The sequence below is a fragment of the Colletes latitarsis genome, chromosome 11 (genome assembly GCF_051014445.1).
Source record: "Colletes latitarsis isolate SP2378_abdomen chromosome 11, iyColLati1, whole genome shotgun sequence".
In the NCBI taxonomy this organism is placed as follows: Eukaryota; Metazoa; Arthropoda; class Insecta; order Hymenoptera; family Colletidae; genus Colletes; species Colletes latitarsis.
The window spans coordinates 20,462,204-20,478,643 of record NC_135144.1 but is presented as its reverse complement, the minus strand read 5'-3'; the positions used below and the strand labels follow the sequence as shown (position 1 = coordinate 20,478,643).

Sequence of the window (16,440 nt, the reverse complement as noted above, 5' to 3'; positions counted from 1 at the left end):
AGAAAAGCGGAGAAGAGGGTGGCGCGGCGGAGTAAACGCAAGGAGGAGTCGGTGGAGATTGCGAGAGAGGGGGTGATCTATGCGTTTAATTAACCATAGAGACGCTCCTACCAACTCTTAGCCGCTCTTAGTTCGAGCACGGCCAAGGGGGTTGCAGAGGGACAGGGTGGCCCAAGGATAAAAGAGCGAACGAGGAGGCGACCAGGGGAGGGTAAGAAGGAGAAGAGAGAAAGGATTTAGCTATCGCCGGCGAAATTAACTCCGGGGAAAAACTTATAATGTGTCTTCCTGGAAAAGCAGCTCGAACGTCGCGCTCGGAGCACGATTCCCCGCGCTGCTGCATCGAGTGCATTCGTCCTGGATAATAGATTTTCGACATAATTAATTAGAAAGAGAGATACTGATATCTCTGGATCATTTCGTTCGACTGCACTCCCAAAGACGATCGTCGAAGTTCGTTCATTTTTCAAATCAGAGAGTTTATTAATACACTTAAAGTATAGTGGTACTACTGTGACGATTTTATATCGAAATCATCCCCTGTTTATGCCTCTTTCGAGAATCGACGAAATACTCAGAATATTATCGATGGATCGGCGAGGCTTTTGCGATTAAAACGAGTCCAAACTCGACCGTATTTAAATTATTTTGAGTTCTTTAAATCGTGTTTGAAAAATTGTATAATTTAAAATATACTCGTTGACGTTTTGGTCGTCTTTGGACGTAGAGAGGATTAAAAACATCTATGAAAAGAAATAGAAATAATTTTGGAAAATATATATCGGGGAAAGTAATTAAAGATAGTCCGAACGAGGTCATGTTTGGACTCGTTTTCATCGGGGGAATGTCACCGATTCACCGACGATATTCCCGCAAAGATGTAACGAGCAACAGAAAAGTTTTTAATTCGCGTCGGTGGCTGTTGCATCGATACGCGTGCGGCATCGCTTTGAAGTTCGACGACCGAGCACGTGTAATACGAGCGCTCGTTGTTACGCTCACTTTTGATGTATTTCGTTCGCTTTCCTCGTCGGACGGCTCACGCGTGGCTGGGTACCAGCTCTAAAAGACGAAAGGTCGATTCCTGGAATGAAAACAAGACCAACCCCGACTAATTGCAATGCCGCGGATCTGACTTCAGTGCAGTTATCCGAAAATTACTGTTTTCACGAATAGAATATGAACGGAGAAAGGAAATTGGTAATATCGTTTTCCAACATGACCTAATCTTACTCTCAGAAAAAGTTGAAACAAAATGGTCGAATATTGCAAAACGTTAGCAAGTGTTCCAAGACGAATAGAGGCAATTTTAAAAGCAGAGGATGTTTTTATCATTAAATAAAATACGATCTAATAAAATCTGACATCTTCAAAGAGTCGTAACGAAGACGTAACTATGGTTTGCGATAACATAAACAACTCAACGTGCAGTTCCATTGTCGCAGCGGGAATCGGCTCGTGCCAAAAGGTGAGTTGATCCCCACCGTCGTTGTCCCACGATTGTTTACACATGCTCATTGTTTACGACTAGTCGAGTGTATCGAGCGACACATGTAAACCGGCCATGCCTCCATGTTTTCGACGCCCCGCCGACAGCCCCTGGTCCGACGTCCCGCCCGCGACCGGCGTCGCGGATATTTTGAGATTTCTTTGGCTCTTGTCACCGCTCGCGATTCCGTTCCGAGAAAAGGGAGGTTAATGAGACATTCGCGGACAGTTATAAATGAACGATAAGGCGCACGGGGAAATGCCTTTAACAGCTGGTGTAAATTTATGGCTGCCGGTGGAACGGCAGTAAGGAGTTATAGATTGATTGGTCGTGAAATCGGCTTTAATCAATCGTACGTACCCTCTGAATTATACGCGCGCCCGGCCGAGTTAATTAATTCCAACACATTGGCAGGTCTTCTTCCTTCCTTCGACGAGACGATATTAATCTGGCCTTTCGTTACATTAATTTGGCCAACTGATTACGTTGCCCCGCGACGAACGGGTTTTCATACCAGGGAATCGAAACGAAGAATACGTAGAATAGTAGGAGAAGAGCAGAATAGGCTATTATTAAATCACAATTGTTATTCGTTATTTCCTACCGAAACTGAAAAACGATAATCATTTCACCACTATAACATTTATATGTTGCGAATATTAGTCTCCGAGATTATAGCAAAAATGTATTTGACAAATGAAAGACGTTACTTAATACGTTTAATGACTTCAGTACGAAACAAGAACGATCCTTCACGTTATTTGACCGTGGTCGTTCGTGGCTATCGCGAGGCGGGAGGAGGGTATGGCGGACTAATTATTATAATTACCGGAATTCACGGTCTGTAATTAGGCCGCGCGGAGGACAAAACATGAACTCTCTCCCTTCGCGCTTTCATCCTGGCCGATTTTTGGGTCGCTTCGGAAGCAATGGCGTTTCTCGTCTTGCTTGCTGGCGCGCGCACGCGTTCCTATCGAAACGTTTTATAAATTATTTATCTTTTATTCCGTGTTAGAGATTTTTATCTAGGCATTCTATGCATGCCTCGGCGCTACAGGACACTGAAACGAACGCTGGGTTGCAGATGCCATTCGTGGTGCAACAAATCAAAAATGTATCGAATTCTTCGACTACCAACTCCGAGTTGCCTCGATTTCGTTTTTCTGTTAGAATCACATTCCTGTGCTGGGCGACGAGTCTCGTAAAACAGTATTGAAACGAGCGTGAATAATACGCGTCTACGCATTTTTTTCTTTTTTTTTTTTAAATTAAAAATAGAAGTTTTAAAATAGAAGTATATCAGTTAAACACAACCCCAAAATAATCCTCGATCTCGTTGAATTTAATTTCGAGCTCGCGAATTCCAGCATCCACGGGCACGCAGGAATTTCAGCACCGCGTACGCGTTTCAGGAAACAGGAGAATCCCTACGTGGCCGGTTCGTCTTAATTACTGGTCTGATTAATCGTCGTTCTGGCGGTTGTTTAATAGCCGTACCGCTTTAGCCAGCTTGTTCGAGCATCGAACAAGTTTCCCGCAGAAATTGCAACGCCGTGTACTTTTTGCTCGCGGTTCTGTTTCCCCCTCGTGTTGCCTCGCTTATTAATTCGTCATAGAAACTAACTCGATCCTCTGATTACGAGAGACAGAGTCTAGCCACGCGGTCGGTTGCGTGCATAGATATTTCTGTCGCAGGTCGACCGGTATATACCTGTCGCGGCGTAAAAAGAGCGAAAGATGGAGAAAGAGCAGATGGCTTGCAGCACCGAGGCGGAGAGAGGCGGAGAAAGAGCGAGGGAGAGACGGGTTACCTGTGTTCACGTGTCATGTACACGGTGTAAACAGGCACGCAGTGTGCTCCCGTATGGAGCAGGAAGTGTCTCGTAATAAAAGAGTGACTTCCGTTGGTGAAACAATACCGGTCGCGGGATTACCTCGTCCTCGGTTCGTTTCCATCCTTCGACTGCCCCGAGCTCATTACCTTATCCAGCAGCCGTTAATTTGCGTCGAAAATAATTAACCGACGACTCGTGCGTCATCTTCTCTTTGCTGTTGTTTCTTGCGAAACGCCAAGTTACCAGCGCGACGAAAGACCCTCGAAGGAAACCGTTTTCTTAATTGTTTTGCTACTTGGAATCGTATTTTTACTCGATCATAGCTGCTACGAATCTCCCCCCTACCCCTCCGAACAATAACAGACATTTAACCGTATTTTATTCATCGCGACGAGCATAACTGGAAAATGTATCCATTCTGTATTCCTTAATTTACTTTTTAGAAAAAAGAAGTCTGACAAGCATTATCCTCCACTCAACGACGCGTGACAGGTGTATTATTTTACCAACGAGAATACAGCCACGGCGAGCCTAACTGCATTATGAATTTATTATAAAACGCGACTATTTAAAAGAATGATTCAGTGAAATAATCGTGTGGCGCGCGATTATTATGCTCCCCTCACACCCTCCGCTCTGACCTCCTTTTCATCCGTCGCTTATGTTTCACGTGCACATATATAATTGCCATAATTTGCCTCGGACGTTATTTGTTTTCTCTCTTTAGCGAACCAGCGATGATTATTACAACAAAATCAACTGACACAAATTCGCTGGTAATTAACCGTGGAATCGGTCCGTCGCTACGCAGGATAACAAATCGAAACGCTCGACCGACACTTGGATTTTTCTACGCGTTGTAAATTAATATACGGTTCTTACGCCTTCGGTTAAGTTATACCCTGTGTACCAGGAATATTTCGAGCTGTACGATCGTCGTGAGGCTACCAGCGACGTCTCAGCTATCTTCGAAGTATACCCGCCGATTGTAAAAGACGCGACCGCGTATCGGGTGTAAGGTTCGTTCGCGATAACTGCCGTTTTCGAAAGCACGCAGTTTTCGCGTGATCGATGCTTTCGTTCGCGCCACGAATAAGCTTGGAACGCGTAATCGCTTAATCCAACAGCATCTCCGTACGACGTAAACGGCCCCGGAATCGTCCCAGTGCGATAGAGAGTTACACGAGCGGAGAGGGACGATCGCGGCGAGAACGTTCTGCTTTATCAGTGCAAATGGGATGCCAGCGTGTTTCCATTAATTCGAATCGCGGGGTAGAATCACGGCGCGGTATGTCCATTAAAGTCAAGCGGAGAAGTCGTTAGCCTGTTCGTGGCAACGTAAATTGCCGGGCGTACAGTACAGGCTACGTTTTAGCGAGGAAAGCCAAGAAAAATGACGGCCAAACAGAGGCGAGGAGTTGTTTTTCCTCGTAATAACGGCTTTTAACGACGAACACCGACCGGCGGATCCTCGAGTGTGAATAAAATCCTGGAGACGACGACAGAACGCGTCGACCGATCCGCGAAAACGCCGGTTAGCTTTGTTTTTCGAACTGCTGGGGCAAGAGCAAGGTTGGAAATAACGCGTAAACCCAATGGACAAACGCTGCTCGATCGATTAACAAGCCATACCGGTCGGTGACCGGTGCTTCGATCTTCCAATAATTCCTAATACTCGTAAACTTTTCGATAACGATATCGTTATTAGCAACGTTACAAAATAAGAAGTGTTAGAACTGTTAAATATTTCTCGTTTCCCGCGAGGTAGAAAACTAGCGTAACAGTCGACGCGTTAAACCGCAAAGTACGCAACTTGGTGCAAGAAACGAGAAACTCAACGGTCGACGAATACCTTAGCTAATTATCCGAGGATCGGATCGTTCCATTTGGAAAGCTAGGAAACGATTCGATGGACCGTAACAAATATTATTTTATTTCCACCTTATGCTTCTATAGTTTGATAAAAAAAAAAAGAAAATTGGATGTGTCGTTTGTTACGTTAATTTTGTGCAAGTTTGGTCCAAACGTCAAGAATACTTGATCGTATATTCTTCCAATTGTATTAATATTTAGACGAACCTCGTCCACAAAATTACGTCAGGTCGTCTATTTGATTTTCCTAACCACCATTCGTCAATCCAAGAAACTCATTAAAGTATAAATCAAATAGCAGCAACATTGAAAGAAAAGAAACACCGCTTGGCCGCGTTCCTCGACATCAGTCAAGCCTTTGAGAAGGTCTAGCGCGTGAGGCTTCTTCGTAAACTCAAGAATTTACTTCCCAGACAACCTTACAATACTAAAAGCAATGTTTCGAAAATTAATTCCTGTTATTCGTACACGAGAGACAAGTTTCATAACGCAAGGAAATATTATCTTGATTTATCTGCAAATTAACTAGGTATACGACCACATTATTCGCAGTTCTATAATAGTACACGCAACAAGAAAGTTCTTTGCTCTCGAAGATCAGCCAAAATTGACTACCATTGTCTACCATTATCCGGAGAACAGCTGTAACAGTGCAAGGGAACGACATCGACGAATGATTTCTCGTTCCAAGGCGCATACCATCCGGATCCACTTATTTCAATCGTGGTTCGCAGATTGTAAAGATCGGTCGATGACAAAAAAGAAACTTCGTCTTGGTCCCCGGCTGGCTGTAGCCGCGGAGGTTACGCGCGCACCGTCAGGGGATCAATTAACCCGATCGAATGGGAAATTTTAATTTTCCTCGACGAATCGCGTTTCCCCGGGGTTCAATTTGTTTTCAACGAAGGAGGATCGAAACGATTTCCTCGCGTCCTTTCGGGTCGTCAGCGGCCGGCTACTTTAATCGCCGCGTTGCAGAACTCGGTTCCAGAGGGGAACGAAATAAAGGCGATGAAAAAGCGAGCGAGCTACGATTGCCAATGATCACGCAGGTTATGACGCGATATAAAAAGAGGCCAGAAAGGAAACGAGGTAGAGAAAAAAGGCGGGACGTTACGCAGGTACTTTACCGCGCTTTTTTCACGCCACGCGTGAACACGAAATCGTTTAATTCGAACATGGCGGAGCGTTCGAGAGGAGACGAAGATGCCCGTGAAATGGACGTTCCGGTTTATCAGCGCATACGGCGCGCCGCGGCTTGTTTCCATTAATTCGCGTTGCGAGGCAAACTCGTGCCATAGGAATGCTCGCTTCGAGTCGTGCCGCGGTAACAGGCAAAACGAGCCGAGCTAATTTGCTACATTGTCGCCGATGCACGGGGCACCGGCGAAACCACGAAATATCGATTCTGAACGGGGTCAAGAAATGCGATAAATTATCCTCAATTACGTTTACAAACGCACGAATAATACCAAGACGGAGATGCTGTAACGATTGCCAGATCAATCTTACCCGTTCGAGATCTAGCCAATATTATCACCATGCTTTATGTCCGGCTCTAACGCGCAACTATATTACGATTCGAACGATTTTATATTAATTTTATTGGAAAACTTGATAAGGTCGGAACATGAATTATTGGTATTTCTTTTTTTTTCGAAATCTCGCGCACGGTGCATGCTCGTCGTGTTTTCGAGCGCTCTGGAAGCCGACGTTTAACGCGATTATATTTTAACGAGGGATTATCGGGAAAGTCCGACAAGGAAGACGGTGAAAAATGCGCGTCGTTAAACGCGCTAGAAACACGACGATAATTACGGGGTTAATCCGCGGCGAATAAACCGAACGAGGCGGCGAACGCGTTATATTGAATACACCGGGAACGGAAATATTCATTTTCCGCGAACGAAATCATTTATCGTCACCAGCGTATAGCCGTTAGACGCGGAAGAAATTTGCCGCAAAGGAAACAGATGCACGCTCCCGCTGGCTCCTTTTCCTTTGATATTCCTTCTCGTTCTAACGCGAGCTTGTTCGCGTTCGAACGAGCTTCTACGATCGCGCTCATGCGTGAATATGGAATCGCTTCATTTAAGACGCGTTGCTGCGTATCCTGGCGATAGAGGAAGAAAGAGGAAACCACGGTTTCGTTACACGCGGGAAAAGGAACCATTTTGAGTGAAAAAATAAATCGAAAACACGTACCAACGTTACTTTACACGGGTACGCGTGCAATTAACCGGTGGGTTTTAAGTTGACGAAGTTCTTGGAATTCTTGAAAATGATATTTCATATTAGCTCGATCAAACGGAAAGTTTAACAAACAGTCTCGTTTACGTCGATCGCGTCGATCTTTTCATTCATTCAGATTTATTCCGGAAACTGTTTGGCCAACGGATTCAATCACGATATTCATGAGCTGATTAATCAACGGTGACGCATTAAAATGTAGCCACGATTCTCTCGATTAATCTTATTCGATACGCGGGGATCATCCGTGCCTCTATCAGACCAGATTTTGAAAGCTGACATCGAGAAAGACGAAAATTAATTCAAGAAACGAGTTCTCGCTGAATAAATATTAAATGAGTAGAATAGTGCCAACTGGAATTATCTTGTAAGACATTGCAAGAAATGTCTCAACCGATTCCCGGAGACTCGACGAACAGTTCTTAATTAATATGTACACTCTACACGTGTTACTCAGCGATGCGGTTTTCACCGTTCCTACAGATTTACATTTCTAGGAAGATCAAAATTTTAAGTAATACTTCACAGTATCTGGTCTGTTCCCGATAATTCGATCGAGCGCGTTGATAGCTTCTTAAATTACTAAATTTCTAAATAAAAATACAGATTTTTGTCGAAGTATTAACCCCTTGATGACTAGTCTGACTCGTCAACGAGTCTTATATACTAAAATCTAATATCTATGCAATCTACTGGGATTCAAAATATAAGAAAAAACTAAAAGCAAATAAAAAAAGAAATCTATTCTTTCTAGTGGCCATTTCTTGAACGAACAAATTTGAACAAAATTAAATAGAATACGTTCGAGAAATTATTTGGAATTAAATCGTACGTTAAGGGGTTAGATTAGAAACGTTTCGATGGATAAATGAAAAGAAAAACGAATATTCTTGATGGAGGCCAAGGATAATTGAGTCCTTTGGGCTGTATCCGTAGTTTTCAACACGATGTGCAAATCGATCTCCGGGGCATGAGTTTGACACGGTTGACCTAATGGGACCGGCGAATTCCGTTACGCGGCGCAAGAGAAAACCGAGTCGCGGTGCAAAAAGCGAGCGAGATCTGCGTAAACGCGGAATGGTCGCGGACAAAACGCGCCGTGGAACACATCGGGTAAGGATAAAGAGATACGTAGGAAAGGACGCGCGTTCCGCTTTATCAGCGCACACGGCATACCGCGGCGTGTTTCCATTAATTCGCGTCGCGGGGCAAACTCGTGCCGTTGGAATGCCCGTTGAAGCCGAGGAGAGAAGTCGTTAGGCTGCGTGCCGTTCGGCCGGGCAACCGGTTTTCCCATCGGTGATTCGTCGTTAATTCGCCGATGGAGAGTAAGTAATCGCACGCGTACCAACGACCACCTCGAGTGTGTTACACGGTTACGTTCGCGCCGCGCCTACCTCGGGGTTGTTCCGATTTTCCTCGCCGATAAGACCGTTCCTCGAGAAAAAGCGAGAAATTCCTTTGACCCTTTTCGGAAAGAATTGTCGCCTCTTCGCGCTCGCCAACAGACTTGCTCTGGTAATTTCTTTATATTTTTCCTTTTCGTTTCTCCGCCACTTTGCTCGCCGTGCCTTTTATCGCGCTGACATCGTTCCAACGTAAACGATCGGCAGGGCTAAATTTGACTACATTAACGCCGCGCGATCCTCAAAAATTTATTTATTCGATTCTCCGGACCATCCTTTATTTTATTTCCTTCGAAAAGTATAATTGTAAATTATATCTAAAGTATTGATATATCGAGACGCAGGAATTTGCGAGCAAAGAATAGTTTTATTATTTTTCTTTTCATTCGGTAGTCTCCGGTATCTTTATTTCGAATAAAATTAATATCGAGGTCCGCGAGTCGATAGATTAAATTAACTATGAAGCATATTACTATTTGCCATAAATGATAGCCATCGCAAGAGCAATTTAGAAAGTATAATGAATAACATTCCTCCGATTCGGTAGCTCCGGAAATTATTCACCCACGCGTCAATTTGAAAATGACTGAATATATATGTTTTTATAAGAGTACGGTTAATATAGATAATTTCGTATTTCAAGCATTTAAGTATTTAAATTCTTCCTCATTTTTTTATTCTTTTTATCGAGTGCGTTACGAAACAGTAATGCTCAATTTTCGAAGTAGCAGAATATTTGCTAACACTCGTTTTAGAGGACCACAAAATTATACATCGATTCTGTAGAGTTTCCAAAGATCCAAAGTTCCCTAAGTCTTCTATCTTACCCATGGGACTCGAACTTGTTTCATTAAACTTCCAAGTCTTTTCGAATCCTTTTACTCTGCAGTGTATGGTTCAACAAAAATTTCTTTTACGGAAATTAACCTTACAGTGCTTCCACAAACGATATTCTTACGACGTAATCAATATAGTAAACTGACTTTACATTTAACGCCTCTTATCTTTTAAATGTTACTTTTCTAAAAAGAAATTTGTGAGGAGAAAATAAAAGGAACACCCATCTTTTCCTTTATAATCTAATTATGAGATCGAATAAGAAGACTGTGCACATACCAAATAAGTTCGCCAGCATAGAAGTATAGGCTCCTTCTGTAACGAAACGAAAATGAGTTTCAATTATTAAATTACGACACAGCGATGATAGACATTTGTTATATCGAACAGAATGTTGAAAAATAAAAACATATATGGGTCATTCCACGCGAAATGGGATACCTTTTGAAGTGCTACCTTTCTTTAAAAAAATTACAGTGTCAAATAAAAATTGTATCGATTAAAAAGAAAAAATTGTTTTTCGCCATATTCTTTGTGATTGTTCGAAACAAATGCCCTGTCTTTGTATCGGGGAAATGTTTAAAAATCTGAAAAAAATGACAACATAGCCCCATTTGCAGAAACCAGTGGAACGCATTCTGTTTCACAGATCAAAATGTGAAGTTAATAATTGCTGATGTTAAATTCCAGAAGTTAATTCGTCCAAGTTCTATTATATTTGGTATTTGAAAGGCTCACTGGCCAGGAAAAATATGACTAGGGATGGAATATGTGACAACGGGAGGGAAACGAAAACAAAGGACCACGTGCTGTTTGCGTTATTATGGAGTAAGGTGTAAAACGTAATAGGCTGATAATAATTTATTTTAATAAAGCGTACAGAAGGACAAAAGAAACAGAAGGCAATAACAAAAAACACAATGCATTCCACCGATTCCTGTTAATTGTATACACCCTTCGGAACGAAGCTGAGCAAAAGCGAATCCAATATTTATTGGCGGATTTTCTTCTTTGAAAAGTGAATTATTTATTTCCCATAAATTATTTTAAATTAAACGTTCTGAATATATATATTCTGAAACCGAAAATAATTTTTTCAGAACGATTTGAAATTTTTTTTTTCGTCGAAAAATTTAGCCTGTCGATTTTTCTTAAAAATTACTTTTTCATTTGTAGCAATTTTGTTTGACGCCCCACAGAAAAGTTGTCTAATACCTTTTTGTAGGTACCTATGAGCTCTACTTCAGGAAAAAGTTTCATTGAAATATATTCACAATTGTAGGAGTTATGGCTGTTTGAAAATTGGACCATTTTTATGGGGTTTTTCTAACTTTACGGGGTCAAGGAACAACTTTTCGAATATTTTTGCGATTTGTATATATTCCCCATCAAAATGCGCGTAGTTTGCTTTTTTAAACATTAAAATCGTCCAATCCGTTCAGAAATTATGACGTTTTAAAGATTCGCATGAAAATTCGGGCAGACATTTCTGGCCAGAAATTGTATTTTCGGTAAAGAATTTTTTTCTCGAAACTGAGTAGGATTTCGGGGGTATGTCTGTTGACCAAAAATGCTTGCAATTGACCCCTGCAACTAAAAATAATTTTTCCAAGACGATTCGAAAGTCTTTTTTTTCATCCAAAACTTTCAGCTCTTACTCGAATTTTTTTCTCGGAAGTGGGTAGGTTTTCGGGGGTATATATAATGACCAAAAATGATTGTAATTGACCCCCACAACCGAAAATAATTTTTCCAGAACGATTTGAAATTTTTGAATTTAATTGTTAATAACTTTTTAACGAAGCCTCCATCAACAAATTGGTATTCTTGATTTTCGTCTTATTTTGGTCCCTAGAATCCTCTATTAAAATTTTTCCCAGGGGTGGCCGAACACCCTGTATATGTCAATTAATTAGAGATGGATAGTTCCCATATGACATGCATTACTGCAAGAAATTAATTGTTTTGTATTATAAAATAGTATTAAAGTTCATGCAATTTGCATTTCGATGCTGTTTATAATCTGTACTATAAAACGAATACGTACGTATATAAAATGAAAACATTTCGGACGATAATGATTAGAAAACGATCGTACCGAAGTCAACGCGGAAGTTCCACGTCATTGGAGATGTACCTAATGCAACCAAGAGTAGAATAATCTATATTATTAAGCGTACCAGACATTTTCAAGGAACATCGTAAAATCGGCAATAAATTTTTTAAAGTACCATGAATATTTTACGCCTTCGACCTGGTTTTAAAAATCAGCATAGAAGTAACCTCTCGAGTCGTATCAAGCACGGATCTCGGTTGATCAATTTATCGTAAGCGTTATTATTTTCGCAAAGAAATAGTATTTCAATAATACGGATTGCATAAACACGAGAAAAATAAAAGATACGTTAACGAAATGTAGAACAATTTATTTCGAAGGTATTATAAATTTTCGGAGAAACACAGAATTAGCGATAAATTTTTAAAGAACCATGAATACTTTATATCTTCGACCTGGTTTGATCCCATAACCCTTCAGTTCCTACGGGTATGTACAAGTGTCGCCTTTTATTCGACACCTTACATAAAAAAAATTGAAAGCTTACAGGATCTACAAAGTACGCTTTAGAGAGGAATTTAGCACCAATTTCAACGTTTTAGTTCATAAAACAGCCGACGGGTACACTGATTCGATCCATCTTCCTGTTCGCAACAGCCGTTATTCCAGAAAAACTGTGCTTCGTGTTACTTCGTCGGTGTTGTCCGTATAATATACAGAAAAACGTATATATAAATTATATTTTGAGTCGCTACATACACGTTTTATCCCTAGCGTCGATAGAGACAGAAACGAACAAAATTGTTCGGTATGGATCTCGATTCGAGCTATGAAAATCAAAGGGTCGCGCGATCGTGGCAAAAGTGGAACCAGAATTTTCGATCGTCGCGTCAAGAGATAGGAAACTTCGTTTGTCGATGATCGGGTAGGAAAAAAATTCAATCTATCGAGTGTTCAGGTGACCGGCGTGAGAATGTGCCGTACATAGAGCACGCGCTTATTAGTTCTCTCCTGAATTTTACGATAGTCCAAGGAACTTAAATACATGTTCACACTTGGACGGTCCACGCGAGTGTTTGGAAACCCAAAGGTGCTTACGTGGAAACGATCGGACGTGCACGAACGACGGTGCACACAGACTCGCGGCAAAGTAAGCGGCCAGACGATGCGAAAGACACTCGCGCATTATATGCACGCATGCGCGACGAACAAGCCGTATTATTATATTTTACTTCGCCCGACGCGGAAACCCCGGGATAATTTGCGCGAATGAGCCGCAATTATTTAAGGGTGTGCATACGTAAGAAGGGTGGCAAACCGACCGCTATAGGCAGCGTCATTTTAGCCACTCGCATTACAGCCTCTATCGATTCGAGTCGCCTTCGCCGCGTCGCCATCGCGAAACGAGCTCATTACTTTTTCCGGGAACTGTTTTTCGCTAACTAATAAACGCTCGGCTGATAACAATCGCCCGCACGACGCGCCTTTGTTCGAAAACTTCTGTCGAACCCGCGAATATCGCGAGTCGAACATTTAATGGGGAGGATTCTCAATGGGAAATCAATTACTTAGGTATTTTTCGAATAAATATTCTATTCCCTACCTTTTATTTACTCGCAGGTGACGTTCGATAATAAAACGCCAATCGTGATTTAAGGTATTCAAATGTGAACTTTGGTGGACGTATTTATCGAATGCGATGTAGAATATATTTAAACTTACTCATAGAGGAATATCGAACTATCGACGAATGCCATTCGCGAAAGAACCGACTGAGAAATAAATGTACGGTGAAAAGTTTCGAACTGACACGTTTGATAGTTTCGCCGAAAAAGAGGTCTCGAGTATCCGTCAATTTTCCAAACGAGACAGATTCCGGTAAAAGTACGTTACACGTGTTGCTAGGGCCATAAGTATGCACGTCAAATTGCAGCTAATTTTAAGTTTAAGAAGATTCTAAATAATACCTTGGCGAACCTCGGAATTATGTGCTCGGCATTTCTCTAGGACTTCGAAGGTTAAACGCTCGACGACACCAATTTACCCGGGCCCGTGGAGAAAGCGTTCTTTATAGTTTCGATGGAGCACAAACAAGGCTTGCTACACGCGCCCGGTGGAAATGCACCACGGCGCTAGAAAGCACGAGGGCGTCGAAGGTGGTTGGAGTGGCTCGGGGGGTGATTATGAGCGAGTAAGTGCCGCCGTCCAGTTTTTACCCCCCGCTGACCGTCCCTCTTCTCTATCGTGGCAACTACCCCCGCCACTTTTACCACGGCTCAACTAAACCCCAACGGATCAATACGCTAAAACATTGCCGCGTCGGGACGCCGGCGTGTAAAACCCGAAAGAAATAACAGTGGCTTGGTGTTTTCCTTCGGTCACATCGTGACGCCCTATCAGCCCCCCGTCGCACTAACGAACTTCCGCTGCCCGTCCGTCGGACTCTTGGCCCTCTTTCGAATCCTTCGTCCGGTCGGTAACCGAAAAATTTTCGCGGGAAAATATTTATCCGATAGAAATAATCCACTAATAATCCGACGTGTCTAATTATTAATTTGGCCGCTCACTGTGAGCAACGAAAAATGTGCGTTACACTGGTAGCAGTGGTTATACGATTTATCCTGATCAAAGTACCAAAGTACATAATTGTCATCCATGTAAATTTGAAAAATTCCAATACATAATGTACACTGGGTTAGTTAGTCTTACTTGAACGTTGATTTGCAAATAATATTCGTTACTTTCATTTCTCGTTTAAGAGAATCGCGAAAGGGACTTGGAAACCTTTCAAGCCTCATTCGTCACGTACGTTCAAGGTAATAAGTATGAACTTCTCATTAATCGGGGGCGTATTCTTCGGAGCACTGTCGGTTTAGGTAGCTGGACTGGTATTGCGTGCTGGAGAGAAATTTGGAGCGCTGTTGTTCCGGGAAGAAGAAGAAAACAAAGCTCGGAGCATGTTTCTTGTGTAACCTCGAAAAGCTTTAACGTTGCGAAAAAATTGTACATTCGGCCTATTAATATCTTTTTATAATGCAGCGTTCACGATCGCCTGCAACTGTTTTATCGGTACTATTATTCTCACGCAATCCAAAAGTTTCGACCATCGCGGGCTTATATTATAGTTGCACTCTTCCTTCTTAATGCGAACAGTTTAATCGTGGTATAATAAATTCTGTTTTAGACCTGTCCGGTAAGGTCGACGCGTGAAAAATATAAATGCACCGCTTACGAAAAACAATTACGTTCGTATAAATATATTTAAAGCTCGGACGTAACGTTACCTTCCGCAATGAACAATTTTGCTGACTTTCAAAAATTAGTTCCTCATAAAAATCAAAATTATATAAATGTTAACGTATCGTTATAATTTCGTTACAGAAGCACACAGAATGTCCAGTCAGCGAAACTAATTTTTACGCGTCGATTTGACTGACTAATCTTGATAATTTTCCAGTAAAAGATAGTCGAAAAAATGACAAAAGTTCGACGTTGTAAAATTAACGCATACTCGGCCACCTGGACGGTTAAACAGCCTCGACATTCAAGACCGTACGAGCGTACTGACAAGCCAGAGCCTCGTAGCAATACGCACGCATCGATATATCGTTATCTTCTATTTGCAGTCGATAGATCAGGTAAATAGAAAGCACACGGTTTTTCGGGACAGAGTAAACGTACTATCGATAGTAGTTTCTCGAAGGGCACGGAAGACGGATGAACGGACGTCCGTGGCCTACCGCAACTCGCATAAGACACCGATCGGTTCGTTCCTCTCCCTTCCACGTGAACACGCACGCACATGAACACGCATTGGCGGGTCTTACGTAAGCTGGGCTCGTGTGTGCTCGACATAACGTTGCCTTTACGCGGACAGTCGATATATCGATTGTCGTCGACGGACGACAGACTGGTCGTCGACCAGGAATGAAAGAAAGAGGGTCATAGTGAGGGCGAGGGGGTGGGGAGAGAACAGGAACAAGGCTGATGGCCGTGTGTGTCTGGCTTGTGGTCACTTGTTGCCGTTCCACCCCCGGGGGCTGACCTTGTCCCTCTGTGTTTGGGGAACGCTTGTCGTTCGACCGCCGACAAACCATCCATGGCCGGAGAGATCTTTCTCCCGTCGATTGGGTCAGGTTCGAGGAATTTCTGCTGGAAATTCTGGTGTCTACTTTCTTTCCTCCTCACGGTCCGGTCGCTTGCCGAAGGTCAGTAACCGGCGATCTTGTTAAGCGACCTACGCGTGCCGGTGATAAAGGGTGTCGTAGGCCCGACGAATTTAGGGGTAACGATGTCGCTGCAACGAGAAACGGACTGGCGAACGAACGATTCGAGCAGTGAATTCCACGCGAGCCAGAATTTATTGGATGTATTACTCGACTCCTAAGCTGGAATGGTGAATCCCAAATGCTTGTTTCTTTGGATCTTGCGTTTAAATTGGCTGAGTGTTTGTTTCAAGTTTTTTGTTCTGTCTTTAACTCTGGAGTAGAAAGAATTCCGTAAGGTGGCGCGGAACGCATATTTCGAGCTTCGACAGCATCAGTATACAATAAAATTCCGATTATCCGGCGTACTCGGAACTGGGGCAATGCTGCAAAATCAAATATGTCGAATAATCGGACATATGAAGTGATAAAAACGAGGAATATAATCACGGACAAGGTATACGAGTAGACCTTACATCAATTGTATTTT

General features: G+C 42.5%; 1 protein-coding gene across 5 annotated transcripts in view; it reads right to left on the bottom strand.

Moving 5' to 3' along the window:
* Zfh2 (Zn finger homeodomain 2) overlaps positions 1-16,440 on the bottom strand; it is a 368,628-nt gene that overhangs the window by 227,387 nt on the left and 124,801 nt on the right. For all 5 annotated transcript variants that reach the window (XM_076777785.1, XM_076777784.1, XM_076777787.1 and 2 more), the window contains one exon: positions 9,969-10,004. The gene's annotated coding sequence lies outside the window, so the exon portion shown is untranslated. The remainder of the gene's footprint in view (positions 1-9,968; positions 10,005-16,440) is intronic.